The following is an 18509-nucleotide window of genomic DNA, read 5'->3' as shown; positions in this document are numbered from 1 at the left end:
CCCCTTCCATTGCTGGGACAGATTGCGCCAGGCTCCTACACTAACCAACCGGCTCCCGCCCCCCCTCCCTTCAGCGCCGTGCTCTGCTCGCTGCGTCTCTCAGACCAGCTGCGAGTCGCTGGTACGCGACAGATGGATCCCCCCAAACACAACCTACGAGCTCGGCTCTGCGTCGCAGCCTTCCGGGCGATGCGTCGCTGTTTTTATGCCTTCTTCCTGTTCTGAACGCTTCTAGGGAGCTCGCTGCCCGAGGCTCGGGCGGGTGCAGGAAACCCGAGCGATTCGCTTGGGTTCTAGGGGGAGTGGATTTCAGGGCATTGCAGGGGCCGCCCTGGCAGGTTGGACCGAACAGGGCCAACGGTCGCTTCTCCTGGCCCTTTATTGGGGTGAGATCCCCCGGAATCATCCCTCCGCTATCCCAGCCCTGGGCTCCTCCTTCCCCCAGGGCCCCTCAGTCCTTGGCCGCAGCCCCCTGCTATCCCAGGCCTGCCACGCGCTCCCCTGACAGTGCCCTTCAGTGCTTCAGCCACCTTCCCAGAGGACAGGCCCAGCCACACCTGCACCTCCAAGACACCAGCAGACTCCCGCTCAGCAGAAACTGCTTCTCTCGCCCGGCCGCCTGCCACTTTCTGCCCCCCGCGGCCGTGCCCAGTGGGCACCGGGGCAGCAGGGCTAAAGGAGGAGCTGCAGCAGAAGGTCTAACCCAGCTGGGCAGGGTTCAAATCCAGCAGCTGGAGGCGGGCAGCTGATTCAGTTATGGTAGCTCAATAGTGGGCTGGGGCCGCAGTAATTGGCTACATCTGTGAAGTGGGCAGGCTGGGAAGGAGGAAAGGGATAACGGTGGCACTGGCCCCTGGTCCCAGCAGGTCCCGGAGGCAGAATGGGGAGCGGGGTGGGTAAGGCACTCCAGCTCCAAGCTGTAGGATTCGGGTGAGCTAAGTAGAGGCAAAGCTAGCCCCGGAGCAGGTAGGAGACACTTGGTTGCTTAACTGGAGTTACCCCCTCAGTTGCTTGCACCAGGAGTAAAACCCAGCCCCAGTGCCCTCTATTGGAGGGCATCAGGACCGTACCTCTGTGTCTCATGAACCCTCTACTGCTAACAGTTAGTGAGGATTTTCCTTTAGCTCTAATGGCAGGTGGCTTGGGCTTTTGGGGCTGGAGGGGCTGGGTTTTCCCCCCACTGCGTGCAGCAGAGCGCCCCAGGGCTATGGATTTGTTATCGGCCGCACACCGGGGGGTCTTGCTGCCCAAAGGGTGAGCCTTGGAGATGGCCACATGTCTGCAGGGGGTGGGGTGGGCTCAGATTTATCCCAAGCGACTAGTGATGGGGGGACACCTCAGAGACCCAGCACATGCGCTGAACATCGGGGCTCCCTTTAAGGTGTCTTCCTTCAGGCCGCCCAAAATCCCTGCCCACTTGTGAACAGCTTAGCTATGGGCCCTGGATCCTTCCCACCGAGCGAGCCCTGGGCTGGGTCCCACAGGGGAAATCCTGGGGACCGACTCCCCTCTCACTCTGGCTGGTGTAGCTATCGGCCCCCAGCTCCTGATTTACTGCAGGGCGAGCGAGAGGGAACAAGCTCCATTCACTGCCCTGGAGAGACTCTCAGTCCCTGGCTCCCGCTGGATCCCAGCCCAGCTACCATGCCCCATCCTGCGCGCCCACGAGAGCTCTGGGCAGCGCTGACTCTCTCCCCGGGGGCATCTCCGCCCGGCCCCATTCACGCAGCTACCCGCCACCCGGAGCCACCTTCAAAGCAGTTTTCCGTTCATTAGCCCCGGCGGGAGGGACGCGGCCCCTGACCAGCACCGCAGGATCGTGGCCGCTCCAGAAATGAACCACGGTGAAACAAGCACGGCTCTGCAGCTGCGTTCTCCTGGGAACAGACCGGGCCCGACCCTTTCCTCAACAGGACAGAGCATCAGACGGAGACTGCGACCGTCCCCACCATCTGCAAGCACTTCCGCCCCAAGGCACCGCGCGCTTAATGCCTGAGCTAAAGGGGTCCGCCTCTTAGCCAACGGCAGCCGCAGTAGTAGGCTGTTATCCTCTCCATGGCCCATCGAGGAGGAAACGCCAGACGCACACACGGCTTTGTACACACACACAGCACGCACACGGCTTTGTACACAAACACACACAGAGTGTGCCCGCACACACGAGCACTGTGCACACACGGTTTTGTACACCTGGCTCGCAGCCCACGCTTTCCTTTGGCCGCCCGCTCGGGAACAGTGGGATTAGCCAGGCGAAGGGGGTACTAGCCCTGCAGCCAGAGGCGGGCCAGCCTTCCCTGGATTGGGTCGTCCCAGAGAACAGCGGGGGGAACTCAGATAAGCCGCTTCCTCCCAGGGCGAGACACTAATTAGGTTTAGCAAAATGATGTAAAATCATGCCAGTGGGAGACACTGTTTTTTAACTGCCGTTCTTAATAAGAGATCATGTGTGTCTCCGGCTGCTGCCAGCCACATGCATACATCCATGGCGGAGAGGGGGAGGTAGAGGGACAGGAGATCCCCAAGCTACAGGGGGCCCCCAGTCTTCCCCCTCTCCCGCACCCACAGCAGGATGCACTCGGAGCAGGAGGCAGGAGAACCAGGGATCCCAGGGCTGGCGGGCAGCAGGGGAGTGGGAAGGAGAGAGTGAGTGTTTTCAAGCTGCCACGGACTGGCGAACGGGGCCCATCAGCCCCATGAGAGCCCCACGACTTTGCAGCGGTGAGCAGAGTTTGCCGGCTCCCTTGCCTGCCAGGCACCCTGAGATCCACCAAAAGGACCCTGCCAGCGACCGGCCGCCCTGGCATTGTTGGGGTCTCCTGCCAGCCTAGCACGAGTGGCTGAGCCGGGGAGGGCAGCGCATCCTAGTGATCACAACGAGCTGCCGGCAACACGTCTGTGGCTGCGGATTCCCGGCCCCTCAGGGGAGCTGACAGAGCCGATTCTTTCAGCCGGAAGGACCTCATTAAATCCAGAGGCCTCATTAGCACAGGTGAGATGAGAAATCCTAGGCGACTCTAATAAGGGGGGGAGTGAGCGGAGCTGGGGGGTACCCGGTGGCCAGACTGCTGACCAATCTGCAGCTCTCGCTGGTCGCAGGCCCCCGGAATTACTAGGAGCCAAGCCTGCCACATGCCAGCTGAGCCCGGGGGCCGCACCACGGTCGCCGTGCGTGGCTGATACAGAGACGGTGGCACCAATCCAGATGCCCGGGGTACAGGGCATTGTCCCGGCGCAAATCCTAACTTTGCCTAATCCCCGAAACCCCTGCCTCAGTGGGCATCCCTGGCCATGCTGCTCTGCCGGAACTGTGTTGTCCAGGAGCAGGAATGGGGCAGTGAGCCAGGGCTGGCACGAAGCCTGGGTTGGCAGTGGCCTGCTACAGACCCACCAGGATCTGCGCTTCCTAGCAACAGGTCACCTAGGGACCAGTCCTGCCCGGCCCCATGCGTGCGGTGAGCCCAGTGGTAAGCCGCCTCCTGGAGGTATTCTCAGAGCAGGGTTTGTAAGAATCGAAAACAGGCTTAGTGGTTAGCATGGGGTGGAGGGATTGGAGAGTCGGGACTCCTGGGTTCTATTCCTGGCACTGGGAGGGGAGTGGGATCTAGTGGTTAGAGGGGGTCAGCAGAGGTTAAGACTCCTAGATTGTATTCCCAGCTCCACCAGCGATTGCTGTGAGACCCTGGGCAAGCCACCAACCCCCTCCATGCCTCAGTTTCCCCATCTGTAAATCAGGGGTTAATGATCCTCTCCTTCTCTGGCCACACACTTTGAGGGCCCCGGGTGACATGAGCTAATTATGACAATGAATCTACAGGCCCAGCCAGCCAATGCTCCCCTCTACCCTGAGCAGCTTGAGTAGCCGCATGGAGCAACTTCACTGAGCTGTGTGAGCACCAGCCAGCTCGGCACCAAGAACGAGGGGAAGGGCCCAACACAGGGGAGTCAGGGCGGTGTCTTTACACTAGCTCTGCCAGATGCCCCCAAGCAGGTCTTGGCACACACCGGGCCTCCCAGCCCCCTGGCCCCTCCTGGCCCCGGAACCGGCCCAGCCCTGCACTGCTCTGGAAGGGGTTTGTTGTAAATAAGCATAGCAGTTAGAGGCAGGGGTCTAACCATGGGTTCTGTCTGGGAGGAGGGCAAGGCTGGGAGTCAGGCTTCCTGGGTTCTAGCCCCAGCTCAGGGAGGGGAGTGAGGTCCAGTGGTTAGAGGAGGCATAATCAGGATTCCTGGGTTCTATTCCCTGGTCTGCCACTAAACCACTGTGTGCACAAATCAAGTCATTGCTCCATACCTCAGCGTCCCCGCCCGTCTCACCCCCACACCTTTCAGGCACTGTGGGGAACATTAAAATCATCTGGTCACTTGGGCAGCCTTCATCCTTCCCCATTGTGCTGAGGCAAACTGAGGCAGAGAAAGATGAAGAGAGGCTCCCAGGGCAGAGCTGGGCATTCTGCTCAACCAGTCTCATCGCACAGGAGCAGGGGGGCACTGGACAAAACTGAAAGGCAGCACATTTAAATCCCACCAAAGGAAATATGTATGGCACCACTGGCCTGTGGGACTCCCTGCCACCAGATCTCAGTGAGGCCAAGAGTGTAGGAGGATGCAGAACAAAGGAGCAGCCACTTATCCGGACAATGAAAATATCCACAATTATAAGCTCTGATGCCTGGGGTCTCTTTTCTCACCAGGTTTCACTCACGTGACCCTGGGTACCACAAGAAAAACAGGCCCAGCTGCCAAATGCGCAGCAATGCACGCCCATGGCTCGGGGCAGGGGAGACGGGGAGGGAGGGGAGCGTACAGAGCTCCGTGGGGGGCCGGGGCCGGTGGGAGCCACAGCAATCTCGCCGGCGCAGCAGCTGCTGGGGACTGGGAAAGTCGTCTGCTGCTCTCGCTCCCGTCTCCTGCCTTCGTTGGCCAGGGGGCATTTCGAGATGCAATCTGCGCTGCACACAGAGGCATAGCAGAGACCTGCGGACAAAGGATGGTCTTTGCACGACCACAGGGGTCTGAAAGCATAAGGCGACTGCCGGCCGCCGTATGCGATTTCCTTCCGAGGGACAAACCCCCCAAAGCTCAGCGCCCCGATGTCTGGTCAATTGCAACCCCAGCTCCTGCACTCCCAGCCCCCTGATCCGCTGTCAGATGCCCAAGGGCTGGGGGGACCTGTCCTTCCCCATGGAGCGGTGGCGACTGGACACCCTGGGTGCTGATGACACAGGATGGCTTTGCACAGGCAGGAGGGAAGGGCTCATGGTTAAATCTCCCGCCAGGGACTGGGGAGGTCTGAGTCCAATTCTAGCTCGTGCTATTGGTTCCCGTGTGACATGTGGGGGGTGGGGTCATTTTGGGCCCCACCTCCAAAGTCGCAACACTGACAGTGGGGGTGGGGGTTCCCAAAGGGACCAAAATAAAGGCCAGATTTTCAAGCTAAGCCATTTAAAAATCCAGCACATTATCCCACTAGGCCTCAGCGGTACACTGGGGAAAATGAGCCTTCTTTTATGACGATTATTAATGTATTTGTATTGGGTATAGGGCCTCCTTGCGCTAGGCGCTGTACAAACACAGAACCAAAAGACAGTCTCATTGTCTATTTTGTCTAGTTAGACTGGGAGCTCTTCAGAGTAAGAACTGGCTCTCACTATCGTGGAGTGCTCAGGACAATGGGGCCCTGATCTCGGTCGGGTCTGGGCAGCACCTGGCGCGACGGGGCCCTGATCTCAATTAGGGTCTGGGCAGCGCCCGGCCCAACGGGACCCTGAGGTGGGTATTCTGTACAGCACCTGGTGCAATAGGACCCTGATCTTGATTGGGACAATAGGGCTCCTTCTCTGGGAGACGGGTTCAGTTTTCAGAAGTCTGGACAACACTGGGCTATGAGCAGCTTTTACATGGAAAAGAAACTTAAATCTCTTCCGTACAGTGGGCAAAGTGCCTCTGTTTCAGGTCTCCAGCCTTGTATATTTCAAAGAGTAAGTACCTAAAAGCCTTCCAGTGAAGTGATGTATTATTTACATGATGTGGTTTATTGCTTCATTTAAGGACATAAGAGATACCAGGCTGGGTCAGACCAATGCTCCATCTAGCCCAGTATCCTCTCTCTGACAGTGGCCAGCGCAGAGCTTCCGGAGGAGTGAACCAAACAGGGAAGCAGGAGTGATCCACATAAGAACGGCCATACTGGGTCAGACCAAAGATGCATCTAGCCTAGTATCCTGTCTTCCGACAGCGGACAAAGCCAGGTGCCCCAGAGATCAGGGCCCGTCATGCCAATTGCTGCCCAGACTCTGACCAAGATCAAGGACCCATCAGGCTGGGTGCTGCCCAGACTCTGACCGAGATCAAGGACCCATCAGGCCGGGCGCTGCCCAGACCCTGACCGAGATCAAGGACCCATCAGGCCGGGCGCTGCCCAGACCCTGACCGAGATCAAGGACCCATCAGGCCGGGCGCTGCCCAGACCCTGACCGAGATCAGGGCCCATTGTGGCAGGCGCTGCCCAGACCCCAACCGAGATCAGGGCCCATCAGGCCAGTGCCGCACAGACACATAGTAAAAGAGAATCCCTGTCCTAAAGAGCTCACGCTCTAATTAGACAAAGGGAGGGTGGGGAAACTGAGGCACAGAGCAGGGAAGCGATTTGCCCATGCTCAGTGGCAGAGTCAGGAACAGATGCCAGGTTTTCCAGTAGACCACATGACCCCCTCCCAGCCAGCGGGAGCCGTAGAACCAAAATATCTCAAGTCGGACACTGACAAACTTTAGCCAACTTTAGAGTTCACCCAAGAGGCGCGTGCTCCGAATTGGAGACAAGGTGCTTTTGCTAAGCAAACGCAGGCTCTTAATTTCCTCCCATCTGAATATCCCAGCGACTCCCCGCCAGGTTGTCCCCGGCAACAGCTGCTGTGCGGCAATTAGCGGGGACCGAGGCGCTGATAATCCTGAGGAAAAGAAATTGAGTTGCACCAGGCAATCGGCACCGCACCCGGCAGCGGGCACAGCCGGACGGGTGGGCAATAGCGCTCCTGCCAGCACATCTGGGACCACGCCGCCCACGCCCACCCGCCGCAGAATCCACTGCCTTGGTGCCATGCTGGTGGGCGAACGCTAGGCCCCTCCCATAGCAACGCCGCCGTTTCCATGGCAACGGGAGACAGGAACGGGCTATAAAAAGGCGAAAGAAACGAAGGAATGTGAAAATAGAAACCCTGATGGCTCACGGGACTGGCTACCCGCCGACACCTCTCCCGCCCCCCGTCCCTCCAGCGCGGGCCCGGGGCTCGCCCCCAGCATGGTCACCACTGAGCTTCCCGCTAGCTTTAATGTATTTATCCTCACAGCATGCTGGGGCCAGACCCCCGGCTGGTGTCAATCCGCCGTAACTCCATGGCAGTCCATGGGGCCAGACCCCCAGCTGGTGTCAATCAGCCAGAGCTCCACGGGAGTCCATGGGGCCAGACCCCCAGGTGGTGTCATTCAGCCATAACTCCTTGGGAGTCCATGGGGCCAGACCCCCGGGTGGAGTCAATCAGCCAGAGCTCCATCGAAGTGGACGAAGCTTTGCCCACTGACACCAGCTGCAGATTTGGCCCGGGGTCTCTCTCACCCAAGGCAGCTTCCCCCAAAAGCCCAGCCGCGGGGCTGTCCGGTGCTCCCGGAGCCAGGGAGCTGCCTGGGGAAACGTGGCTCCAGCCCCTAGCTGCGCTAGGCCCGAAAAACAGGCATCTCCGTCTCCAACGCCAACATTCCTGTAATTAATTTAATAGCCTCATTAACAGTGCTGGGGTGAAACATCAATTAAACAGTCCAGGAGGCTCATTCTGCGACAATGGGATTGTATTCGTTTTCCCCCTTTTGGAGTGGCGGGTTCCCGGCTTTTAATAGACGCTTTAATCAGGCTTTGTAACTCACACAAAAGGTCCCACTCGCACAGCCTCAGCTTCCCATCGGGATGTCAGGCCAGGCTCTCTGCACCATGAGCTCTCTGCTTGGGGCTGAGGCTGGGGGAGGGATGAGCTGCATCTGGTCCTATGCAGTGGGTGGGGATCCTGGAAAGCCCTGGAGAGGGGCGATGGGCTGGCACCCCGGAGAGCTGGGTCTGATGCTCAGCTGTGCCAGTCTTTGGACTGAAGCTGGGACTGGATTATGGGGGATGGATCACTCGATAATTGCCCTGTTCTGTTCATTCCCTCTGAAGCACCTGGCACTGTCAGGGACAGGATACTGGGCTAGACGGACCACTGGTCTGACCCACTATGGCCGTTTTTAGGCAAACTCCCCTATGTGACCTTGGACATTTCACTTCACTTCCCTGGGCCTCAGTTTCTCCCCCCGTAACATGAGGGTAATAATTCTCTCTTGTTGAGTTAGATTTGAGGCTCCCGGGGGCAGGGGCTGTGTCTCGCCATGTATCCGTGAAGCGCCTGGCACAGTTCAGGACCTGATCTCAGCTGAGGAGGATTAAGTAATAAAAGCCGCAAGTCACTGCGTGGGTAAGCGCAGGGGCTCCAGAGTTTAAGGAGGGTGTTGGGGGGAGTTCCTATGATCTGGTTCCCACCTGTAGCTTTAATGTGGCAAGGTAACTCCCTGGGAATGCACCTCCCTGTCCTATCCAGAGAGAGCGCCGTCCATTAACAGGTGCTCTGGGCTCCATCTGAGACACCAGGGATTCAAACATCCATTGCCCTGAACATCCCCAGAGCACATGTAACTGGGGCGGGTGGATCAGCGTCGCCGCAGGAAACCTGCTTCCTACCAGAGATCAATAGCTGGTCTCAGACTTGTGCACCATGTTGGACCACATCTTAATAGAGAGATCACCCACCCGCACAGTCTCCTCGCCAGCGTGAATCCACAACGACCTGTGAGCCACCAGGGATGGGGCCGAGACCCACCAAACTACTGCATGCAGCTGGGAACCTCCAACTCATTGCATCAGCTAAGAATCAACAAGGCATTGTATACAACTGGGAGCCACCAGCTGCTTCCCCTTTGACAGCTATTGTCTCATGCTCTCTGCAGACCCAGGCAGATGCTGCTGCACCGATTACACTCAAGGCAGGTCACATTTTCAATCTTTTCTCGACAAACATGAGGGCTAGAAATGTATTGGTTTAATGATCGTCAAGTGCCTGCCATAATCACGTGACTGCAGGAGCTAGGGCACTAGACAACAGTATAATGACCGTACATTAATCCAGCCCTGCCTCTAGTTATCTGAGACAGTAGCTGTGACGGGGAGAGCTGCCCCAAGTCTAACTGATGCAGGGACATTTGCCTGAGTCTGCAGAGAGCCTGAGACAACAGCAGTGTCATTAGATTGTGGGTTCCTTGGAGCAGGGATGGTCTTCCTTCAGTGTTTGGAAAGTGCCTGGCACATGAAATATAATCAGTCGTGATAATAATAATCATCGCTACCACTATGGACTAGTTAGTAAGTACATTCAGTATCGCCATGGTTACCATACCTCTTCCCTAGCAACACAGGGCCAGAATCTGCCACGCTTGCTCATGCTGAGAGTTACTTTTCCTCCTCAACTAGGGTACCAATCTCCTTGGGAAGACTCAAGAACTAACAAACCACTTGTTCTGAGTAGAGGCTGTAGAACGTGGCTAATAATAAGCCCCAGTTTTCTCCTGATTTGCTGCACGTGCCCCGTTACGACGGGCCGGTGGAACTCATTGCCACAAGATGTCACCAAGGTCATTAAAAATGGCTGTTGGTTTTGGGATGCCATAATTATTGGGTGAGCAAGATGGGATGCCTTAAAGAGGTCTGATTGTCAAAGGGTGGGCACCCAGCACTGCCTGGAAATCTTGAGTGGTTTATATTATAATCATAGTATTTAAAAGCACTTGTCATCAGTAGATTGCAAAGCACTTTCAAAGGAGGGTGATATCATTGTCCCCATTTTTACAGAGGAGAAAACTGAGGCCCAGAGCAGGGAAAGGACTCACCCAAGCAGGCCAGTGCTAGAACCCACATTTCCAACATCACAATCCAGTCCTCTAACCACTAGGCAACACATAAATCAAACGATGGGATAACCAGCCCCCAGCCAAGGCAGGTCCCCTCCTGACCTGCGATCGTTTGAGATCAGCCCATGAGCTGAAGCAGGGGGTTTTAGAGCCCCGCAAAACCTCTGGATTGAGTTGGTTTCTGGAATATTTACTGTTCTGGCTCTGAATTTCCTTGTTACCCATACAAACATCCAAACCTTGTTCTCAGAGCTGCTAAGCTCGTACACCATGATTTTCACAAGTGACGAGTGAAAAGACGCACGGGAAGGGGCCAGATATTCGGACTAGCCCTGGTCCTTTGCAGGACAGAGGGCAAAGAGCTAGGAGCAAACAATACTGACAGATCGAGAGCAGCGCCCTGGTTAAACCGCACTTGGTGCCCCTGGGAACAGCAAACCCGACGCGCTGTCAACTCCCTCCTTTTCCTCTCTAAAGACGTTGCCAGCGACGGACATCCTGAACCAGCCGGCGAGCTGTGGACATTAACGTTTCACTGGGTTTGAAAGCGTGCTCTCGAAAGCCCGAGTAGAACTTGCCGGTGTATTTATAGACTAGGGCGGGGCGTGCCTCCTGCATGTCATGCCAGTTGTGATACCGCCTGCTGCTGGCTTCTTTTCCTCCAGCTTGGCGGTAGCGGCCGGCCTAGTAGCCCAGGAAGCAGACACGGGGCAGCAGCAGTGCGAGGCTTCTGCGTGCAGTTAGACCCTCCCGTCGCAGGGGGATGCAAGAGGACATGCTTGGACGAGCAGTCACCTGCAGGGAGTGAAGCTGGGACCGCTGGATCCAACAGCGCGAGGCACCAGTGCCTGGCCTCAATGCCCCGGCTTCTACAGCGCAACGGCTGCAGTGGACTTGTAAACCTCGGCCAGCCCCTAGAGGGGGACAGAGAGGCACACGGTGTGAATGCAGTTCACGCATGTCCCCCTGGCCGGGGAAGGATCTCTGTTCCTGGATTAGCCACCAGAGAGGGATCGAGAGGAAGGATGGTGCAATGGTTAGAGCACCAGCTGGGGACTTTCCTCGGCTCCAAGGCCAGAAGGAAGCGGTGTGAGCACCTGGCCTGACCTCCTGCGTCGCATCGGCCATCGGAGGCCCACAAAATAATTTCTGGAGCAGATCTCAAAAAACATCCCACCTGGATTTAAACGTTCCCTGGGCTGGAGACTCGACCACGGTGCTGGGTAAGTTGCTCCATTGGGTAATTCCCCTCCTTGTTAAAAACGGACAGCTTTCCTGTCTGAATTTGTCTAGCCTCAGAACTATACATATACATATACAATGATGGCTGGTAACAGCTAATTTAGACCCCAAAGGAGAGATCTTGGAGTCATTGTGGATATTTCTCTGAAAACATCCACTCAATGTGCAGCAGCCGTCAAAAAAGCGAACAGGATGCTGGGAATAATTAAGAAAGGGACAGATAATAGGATAGAAAATATTATAACACCTCTATATAAATCCATGGGACGCCCACAGCTTGAATACTGCGTGTGGATGTGGTCGCCCCATCTCAAAAAAGATAGACTGGAATTGGAAAAGGTTCAGAAAAGGACAATAAAAATGACTGGGGGTATGGAATGGCTTCCATATGAGGAGAGATTAATAAAACTGGGACTTGTCAGCTTGGAAAAGAGATGGCTAAGGGGGGATATGATAAAGGCCTATAAAATCATGATGGTTGCGGACAAAGTAAAGAAGGAAATGTTGTTTACTCCTTCCATAACACTAGAACTAGGGGTCAATGAAATTAATAGGCAGCAGGTTTAAAACAAACCAAAGGAAGTATTTCTTCACACAACGCACAGTCAACCTGTGGAACTCCTTGCCAGAGGATGTTGTGAAGGCCAAGACTATAACAAGGTTAAAAAAAGAACTAGGTAAGTTCATGGAAGACAGATCCATCAATGGCTATTAGCCAGGATAGGCAGGGATGGTGTCCCTAGCCTCTGGTTGCCAGAAGCTGGGAATGGGTGACAGGGAATGGATCACTTGGTGATTCCCTGTTCTGTTCATTCCCTCTGGGGCACTTGGCACTGGCCTCTGTCGGAAGACAGGACACTGGGCTGGATGGACCTTTGGTCCGACCCAGTCTGGCCGTTCTTATGTTTTTCAACTTCCAGCCACTGGGACCTGTTAGATAGAAGAGGCCGTGATCAAATCTTGACAGGCCTGAGTTCAAGTCACCTGCTTCCTGGGTCACCCTGGCCAGGTCTCTTCCCTGCCTCAGAAGGGGTTGGAAGGATAAATACGGTAACGGTTGGGGGCTACTCAGATCCTGGGGGAACATGGGCCATTGAAGTACCTTTGATTAGTGGGGAACAGCTCCCTGGGGGGATGCTCTATTCTGAAATGAAAGTGACTTGATTCTGGAATAATTACTCCCATCACAAAGCTCTGATGGAATTGCGTTCAGAATGGAGTGTCCACATGGAGGAGTTATTCTGGATTAGCATTGCCGCTCAATTTTCCCTGTGTAGACAAGCCCCGAGCGTTTAAAGTTTGACACCCTTCGATCTGTTGGGAAACCCCGGCCATTCGATCTGTTTTAGAGCTAGGCAAACTGAAGTGCAGAGTGAGGGGAGTGACCGGCCAAGGTCACATGTGGCAAAGGCAGGATGGAAACCTAGATCTCTTAGGGCCCAGGGCCTTAATTGCAAGGTTGTGCGTTTTTATTCCCAGACGTTTCAAAACAACAGCAAGTGGGAGGGAGGGAGGGAGGGAGGGAGAGAGAGAGGGAAGGTGCGCGCCCGGGTTCCTGCAGCGATTTATTGTAGGAGCTACATTTTTCATGCACTTTGCAGGGGGGAGAGGAAACACTTCTCCCTGACAGCTGTTCCTCCCTCGAGCCAGTGGGGGGTCCAAATGTACATCAATTGATGCTCCACAGAGGATGAGCGTCCTAATGGTCAGAGCAAGGGACCTTCTTCTTCATTGTCTTGCACCTTGTGCAGCCATTTACCTGGGGGCAAAATGCTCCCGGAGGAACTGGTCGCTTCAGCCCGCGCTCTGCACCAGCTCAGGGCAATGCAGACTCAGGGCCCAGAGGCTGGGTGCTGTTCTGGACTCTTGGAGGGAGTTGTTTATAGCAGAGGACCAGGAATCAAAGCCCCTTGGTACCATTCTGGCTACGAGAGGGAAAGAGGTCTAGTGGTTAGAGCAGGGGACTTCTGGGTTTTAGCATCAGGTCTGGGAGTGCTATCTAGGAGTAGGAGCAAGGGAGGGTTTGGGGAGACAGGACTCCTGGGTTCTGTTCGTATCTCTGCCATGGCAAACAGCTTCCCAGCTCTGGGAGGCTGGGTGGTCATGTGGTTAGAACAAGACGGGGACTAGGAGTCAGGACTCCTGGGTTTTAGCTCCAGAACTGGGAGCTGGGCGCTGTCTAGGAGTTAGAGCAAGAGAGGGTTTGGGGCGATATCCCCACTTCAGTAACGAAATAAGCACCTTTCCGAGACCAGGCACTCTGAAAATCAGCCAGCGCTCAGTCTGTTATTCACGCTCCTGTAAACTGTTCCTCAGCACCCTCTGTGGAGAGAGCGCTTGTTGCCCCCTTGACTAGCTCTGCTCGGACTCCAAAGCCGCCAGATCACCGGCAGATCCTTCAGTTCGTCCTGATCGCAGCACGACTGCCGTGATCGGCTGGGTGGAAGGCTGATTTGGAGCTCAGTCTCCTGATGCAGCCTGCGGTTAGTTTTGGGGGAGCAGGCGCAGGATGCGGGGGGGGGGGGCGCGAAGGTTTAGGCAGGGAAACCTTTAAGCCCATTTGGATCAGACAGCTGGGTGCCAAGCCAGAGGGACCTGACAGCATTTCTCCAAGCACCAAGGTCTAGTCTATAAGGGGCAACTCCACCTTGGGTAGGGACTGAGCTAGGTGGGACTTAATGGGGCTAATTTCCATGACGAGTGGCGGGGGTAAATGAAAGCCAAATTTGGCCTTGGGCGCCGGCTGCTTCGCCCTTCCCTGGTGGGTTTCAAGAAGTGTGTGGGCAAAGCAGGGCGGGATCCTCTCCTGCTGGAGGTCTGATGGGCCACAGGCTGCCTGGCCATGGGGCGTGGGAGCCTGGCTTAGAGCCGAGGGAGTATTACTGTACCACAGCAGCCTCTGTTGAAAAGAGACCAGCTGAAGTGCTAACCTAGGTTTGATTAAAAAGGAAAATAGGGTAGGAACCTGGATTAATGCAAAAAAGCCAGTTGCACTAGATACAACTGGGGCCGGGGCCTGGAACCGTGAGGAGCAGCAGCCGTTCCGACCTACACCTGCCACCCCTTCCCCCTGCCTCCCTGCTCGCTTGGGTTACTGGGCTGGCTGCCGGGGTAACTGGGCGAAATTCCCTGGCCTGTGCAATGCAGGTCAGCCTGGATGATCCAGTGGTCCTGGCTAGCTTCATAAGCTACGAAGCCCATTGGGAACGGTTCTGCACCTTGTGGAATTATCTGCACCAGCCCACTTGGGACAGGAGGAACCGGGTTCCAGCCCTACTGCACAGTGGTCTGAGGGGCTGTGCAGCGTGGACCGGGGGGAGATCAGAGCCCCCGGCGAGTGCTGTCACTGATAGAAGCAGGAGAGGAAGTGGAGGAGAATTCCCATGCTCCGGGAGGAGGGGAATACGGGGAGGCAAAGCTAACTCTGAGATGTGGGGATGGGTCGTCGGCAAGGGGGACTGCACCCACCACCACCGCATCTCAAAGCACGAGAGGCTGAGCTGAAAGAGCCAGCTCCCACTGCTCCACGGCAGGGGGTGCAGAGTCCCACTACTGCAATTTACCATCATCCCGGGGACACAGGTGAGGAAGTATTTTGATCTTGACTGTGCCTCTTTAAAACCATGCTTCTGCAGCATAGGACTGCCTCGCTGGGTGCCCAATTACAGCCGGATCCTAGGGCTCCAGGCTACTGTAATATAACTAATGAGGGCCCATAATAATGACCGGTTAGTACAGGAGCCTTTCCCTACAGCCCTTGGCACAGTCCTGTTTTATGAAGGTTAAGAGGCGACTTATCCCAGGCTGTAAGTACCTAGACGGGGAACAGAGATGTGATAACCGAGGTCTCTTCCGTCTAGCAGGGGAAGGATCCAATGGTTGGAAGTTGAAACTAGCTGAATTCAGACTGGAACTAAGGTGCAAATGGTTAGCAGTGAGGATACGTAAGCCATGGAACAACCTACCAAAGGCTGTGGCAGAATCCACTTCTCCCTCACTGGGCCTGATTAAATCAAGACAGGTTGATTTTCTAAGAGATCTGCTCTGATTCAAACAGGAATTAATGCTGGGAAGTCGTCGGGCCTGTGTTATATCTAGGCCCGGCAGAATTCCATTTTCGTTTTTTTGCAATTTTGGCAGAGAACATGGATGTTTATTTCTAAACAGTTTTCTGTTTTTATCAATTTAAATGTTCACAGTTCCAGGAAACTATGCAGGGGGGAGGTCAGACAATTATTTAATGGCAGTAGATGTGGAGATTCAAAAAGTAAAGGGCTTTATAACCGTTAAAAGACAAATTGTCAACACATCCAAAGTAAATCTCCTTTGGTGAAACCCAAATAAGTTTTCAAGCAGCATTTTTCTTCCTTTGCCTCTCCATACATTTCTTTGAAATATTTGTCCTCAGTTTGTGTGGATACAGTGAAATCGACACTTACTGACACCAATAAAAATCTAATTTTCCAAGGCCAGTGATACAGGAGGTTAGAGTAGATGATCCCAGTGGTCACTCTGACCTGAGATAAATCTCTCAGAGCATGGGGTTTCCACCCCAGTGGAAGAGACTTCCTCCGACACCCGCTCTACGTATTCCCTGTAATGCAGCTGTTACGAGTCCCTGACACAGCCATCATCCCTAAGGCCTGGCGTCTCAGCTAAAACGCTCTGGCAGAGTCGGACTTGCCCACACGCAGACAGCGACAGGGCTAGCTATTCCAGAGTAGCTCTCCCTGTGGATGGCCTAGTCCAGATTCATTCATGCGCTTCCAAAGCGGACCAGGCGATCTCCTGGAACAGAGTGTCCACTCGGGGGAGCTATTGCAGAATGGCCTATTTCACAACGGCTATTCCAGTCGGTGTCACCCTGTAGACAAAACCTTGCCACTGAGAATCAGGTCCCTCACAACACACTCGGATTATGAACACTGAGCTCCTTTAATTCCCTGCCCTCACCCCTTAACCACCCTGGGCTCTGTCCTCCTAGTACCCCCAGTTTGTCTCCAGCTTGTGTAGGCCAGTGAGGAGCCCACAAGTGAGCAGGGTATTACAGGGGGCGGTTACCCCAGAGAAGGGGCCAACACCTCCACACCCACAAATCGCATTGGCCTTTATCGCATCACACACTCAGATCAAATCTGTGCCCCAATGTCCCACCATGAGTAAAAAGCACAGGTCCAAACCCTGACACTGTCTGTTCTGCCGCAGAGGACCCCCGGGGTGTCACAGAGAAGCCAGCGGATGGATTTCACCCAGCGTTGGCATCCGATTCCTTTCCTGGTTCCGCTAACTCAGGATAACACTGTCCCCCGACACAGAGCAAGCCAGATGCCAATCAGCAAAACAGGCTCTGGTGGGGCCCCAGGATTTTGAAGTAGCTGATGAAACGTTAGCTGCCGATTAAATCAAAGTGTGAAAATGTTGCAAGGACCTGGCTGTGAGGGCAAGTCGCACATATTACACGTGCACAGAATTCAGTGCATTACCATGCCCATGAACCCAGGTCAGTACGTTACACACACGCACACATGAATCCAGTTCTTTATAATACGCACACATCCATAAACCCAGCTCACGGCGGTATTATATTGTGTACGTGTGGATTCACGAGCATGCACACCACTGCTCTCTACCAGACAGAAGCAGGGCAGCTCGGAGGTGCACCGTAACCCCCGTGCTGCTAACAACACCCCCCACGTGTCTCCTTGAGCTCAGGCGGTCGGGCCGGGACTTTTAGAGCCGAAGTATGAGTGCCCTGTTCCCGCTGGCACTGGGTCTTTCCCACAGGCCGCAGCATGTCAGCGGCCACAGATTTGCTACCATACTTTGCGGGGCACGGCAGGAAGAGGGTGGGTTATTTGACTTCTTCTGAAGACAGCTTGAATCACTAGATGTAATTGCACAAAAAAGGCTCCCACTCTCTGAAAACACATCTGCCCCGATTCCAGCAGCGAAGGCTCGTTGGCTGGGGGGGCCGTCAAGGGGAGTTTCCCACAATCTTCACCTCAAGGGACCAAATGCATCACTGGTGTAATCCCAGTGGCGTCAATGGGGGCCAGATCCCCAGCTGGCACACAGCGGTTTCGCTCCCTTGCCAACAATGGATCCATTGGAGCCTGTCTGTGGCTCTAACCCATGATGTTACTCAGCTGTTGCTCTTTTGAGGTCAATGGGGCCAGATCCCCGGCGGGTGTAAATCAGTGCCACGCCGCTGAAGTCAACCCAGCTGAGCCAGTTTACACCATGATTTGGTCCAATGGCTCTAAAACCGTTAGCCCCTACAGGAGCGAAAAAGACCTTTAGCTGTCACCACCGAGTGACAGGTACAGGGCTGTCCCTCCTACGCATTTCCAGCTCCCTCCTTTCCGGTCCCCAGGGCGTGGGAAAGAGCTGGCCTCTCTTCCCAGGCTTCGGAGGAGAAGAGGAGTACACTTCTGTTTCAATTCCGGGCGACTCTCTTTGCTAAGCTGGGTACTATTTTTTATCTAGCAACGTGGATGTACTTACAGTGAGAGTCAAGCCCATTGCAAATAAACACACAGGCTCAGGCCCGGCTCATTCCTCCAGCGGCACCCGCCAGCCCCAGCCGAGATCAGGGCCCCGTCATGCCAGGCACTGTACAGGCGGAGTGAGAGAAAGAGCTCCCAGGCTAGCCAGCCCGCCACGGAAGAGACAGCCTTGAAAACGGGATTTCTGGCTGATCCTGCCGTGTTACCAAAGGAGAATCTCGCCCAAGTCCCACAGACTCCGGGATAATGTCTGGAGACAATGTAACTGTATTCTTAATTCAGGTTGAAGGTGGCTTCCTAAGGTAAAACCCAGTTTTCAGGCAGCCTAACTTCTACCATGCTGTGAAATGTTACCGCCCTCTATCTTCTCACCGTGTAAATGATACGCACGGGGCCAGATCCTTGGCTGGTGCAAAGCCGCACTGTTGTGCTGGTTTCAATGGCACGATGCTGACTTACATCGGCCGGGGGATCTGGCCCCACTGACTCCAGTCGGGTAACACCAAGTTACACCCGCTGGGGATCTGACGCGATTGACTCGAATGGAGTCAGATCCTTTTCACACCAGCTGCGGCTCTGGTCCCACAGACTCCATGGCGTGACGCCAATTTACACCTGCTGGGAGCTAGCCAGCAGCAAATAATTCAAAGTTATTTCACCTGCTGGGCTTTCCCAGTGCATCTTGGTTTCTATCTTTTGGAGCGTAACCCCTGGAGGGTCGGGTCTGCTGCCTACCACACGCTGTCAGCACTTTAATCATCATCCTATTTCTTATGA

This window comes from Eretmochelys imbricata, chromosome 23, assembly GCF_965152235.1.
Source record: "Eretmochelys imbricata isolate rEreImb1 chromosome 23, rEreImb1.hap1, whole genome shotgun sequence".
NCBI lineage: Eukaryota > Metazoa > Chordata > Testudines > Cheloniidae > Eretmochelys > Eretmochelys imbricata.
Note: the sequence above shows the minus strand (reverse complement) of the source record.